We start from the raw sequence: 2,703 nt of genomic DNA, 5'->3' as shown, positions 1-2,703 counted from the left end.
ACACTATCGTTTATTACTGAAGTATTTACACTAGGGGTGGCTGATTGTTTATTATTGAAGTATTTAAACTAGGGGTGGCTGATGAGTAGTGGTTCGCAAGTCAGCTCGTCACTTAAAATAGGACATGTGAGGATGAGATTTTTAATTTATCGATTTATTTTGGTTTATTTCGTTTTTATATGTTGATTTGTTTTGCTTTTTATTTTTCATTTCTTTATTTAAAAATTTAAATAAAAATAATTAAAAAAACTAAATTTTTATATTATACCTTTATAAAAATATTACGTAATATTATTATAATATAAATAATTAATCTTAAGAATTTTTATTATTAATATAGAAAAATAATCTAATATGTAAATATAATAATTATTTTAATTTATCTGATTAAAAGTATTAATTGATTAATTAAAAATTTAAACAATATTTATTTGATTAAATATACTTTAAATATTTAATTATAAATATATATAAACAAATTTAAAAAATAAAAATTAAAAAATTAAAAAAAATTAGAAAAAGTGACTAACCAGTCCAATCAGTCCGTTTTTGCTGACTGACAGTATCTATCGGTCGAAACGTGGGCGAGACGTTTTGCCACCCCTAATTTGAACCTTCATTTTTCTTCCCTACGAACGAGATAGGTTTTTCAAGTGTTTGTTTTGCAGCCATGGCAAAGAGACACCAGCGCTGTGACAAACCCTTTGTAACCCAAGAGTCCTTCAATAACTACAGAGACGGATCACAGGATTTCCGAAAGGCCTCGATTAGCGCCCCAAGAGTTGTAAAGTCCTTCAATAATAAGGGATCAGGTTCCCAAAATTTAAGGGGCTTAAAGATTCATTGCGATGATAGATCTGTTTTGCTGTATTTCCAATCCCTTGTCGGCAGTGGGATATCTACACTCTTCAACTACAACGGGAACGGACTTCAGCAGTTCCCTGGCTTCAGCTTTTTAAAGTATCTGCGAGACTTAACCCGCGTGCGATGAGAGGTACCTTAGATATTCATTTTTTCTCCAGCAATATTTATTTGGTTAATTTACTTCAGTTATGGCGAGAGTTAAGACTAGACAATATATTTTCAGAGCAATGGTTTTTCTATTATTGCTTCGGTTGTTCTGTTTTACTCTAGTTAAATCGTGCGTACAGCATCTGTCACTATTGTGATAGGCTTTGTGAAGCCAGGAAAGATTAAAACAAGTTAATCCCAGTTTTAACTTATTGAGCTTTATTTTCTGCTTCAGTCCATTTGTATTTTGCACTCTTCTGTAAAAGACTAGTTAAAGATGTTGCAATTTGGCCATATCCATGTATAAACCTTCTATAATACCCTGATAAACCTAAAATGCCTGTGTTCTTTCAAATTTTTTGGCCGTGGCCATTGTTGTACAACTACAATTTTATCAGGATCTGGTTGCTGAACTCTGATGTCCCAAATAATCCACTTGTGACGTGCCAAAGTTGCATTTCTTCAGGTTTAGGATTGATAGAACTGCGTATTAATGCTGCCTACACGAACAATCACTCTCAAGGAACAAATGAAATCACAATTCTGTATATTGTTTAATGACATAAACAAGGGTCTTATATAACCACCTTCAAAACCACAATAGGGTCTCCTATTTTTATCTATTACAACTTCATTGACGAGGGTCTAAATACATTTCCAGAAATGTTTATTATAGCTAAATTTAATAAAGCATGTGAGAATTGGATGTGAGGAATATGATATTGTATATATATGTGTCAAGTTTGAAAGCCAAAATGCCATGAATTATGTGGTTTCCGAATGTAGTTATGGAGTCTGAATCTTGGTTTAGCATATGATTGATGTGCGATTATATTATATATATCATGTGTGATATATCTCCTGCATAACTATGTATGCCATCACAACCTCACTCCTCCTTTCTCTTTCTGTGTTTATTGGTTCATTGCAGCTGAAATACGGAACTAGGGAAATGTAGTCATGGAGGTCTAATACTACCCTAAGGATTTTCTCCATTCTCAGTTTGTTTGTTCAAGACTGTCTTTATTTTATATCCTCATTCAACTTTCAGTTTAAGGATGTATTCTCGTGGCTGTGACTTTGTTTTATACCCACATTGAACTCTCACTTTGGATTGTTACAACAAATTTTAACTATACTTTATTATGTACATGCGGACCATATATATGTATATATATTGATTGCTTTAGCCACATTAATTACTCTGAAGATTATTTTGTTGGATTATTTGATTTTGTTTTATTACCATGATATTACATTCTTTCACACAAATTTTCCCTATTACTTTTCCAATTCCTTTTTTACCTTATTTTGATTATGAAATAAATTAGGTAGACCAAGAACGAGTCATCTCAAGTGTTCAAGGTGTCGGATAATATTTATAGAAATGAAATTTATACAAAGATGATGATTATTTGACAATATTTTAACATCATTTATTTATGTGTCATTTTGTGATTGGTCCATAGTAGTGTTTATAATTATTATTATTATTGATTGTGGAGTAATTTTGGACCAATCAAAGAATGACATGTAGATAATGTTAAAATGTTATAAAAAATTATTGTCAAATATCATTATCCTTTGTATAAATAGTTTAGATAAAAAAATTATAAATCAATTTAACAAATCCAAAGACTTTGGTCGGATTCATCAATGGGACTATTTATGACGATAAAAGCAGCAGGCGAG

The 2,703-nt window shown here is 31.0% G+C and overlaps 1 long non-coding RNA gene across 1 annotated transcript; it reads left to right on the top strand.

Annotated features, from left to right (window-relative positions):
• The first annotated feature begins 556 nt into the window (after positions 1-556).
• On the top strand, positions 557-2,204 carry LOC111241004. The gene is made up of 2 exons (XR_002666691.1): positions 557-994; positions 1,943-2,204. It is a non-coding gene; the product is annotated as an uncharacterized LOC111241004 (long non-coding RNA).
• The last annotated feature ends 499 nt before the right edge of the window (positions 2,205-2,703 follow it).

This window comes from Vigna radiata, unplaced genomic scaffold (assembly GCF_000741045.1).
Source record: "Vigna radiata var. radiata cultivar VC1973A unplaced genomic scaffold, Vradiata_ver6 scaffold_48, whole genome shotgun sequence".
Classification (NCBI taxonomy): domain Eukaryota; kingdom Viridiplantae; phylum Streptophyta; class Magnoliopsida; order Fabales; family Fabaceae; genus Vigna; species Vigna radiata.
The sequence above is the reverse complement of the archived record's forward strand: the minus strand, read 5'-3'. Positions and strand labels throughout refer to the sequence as shown.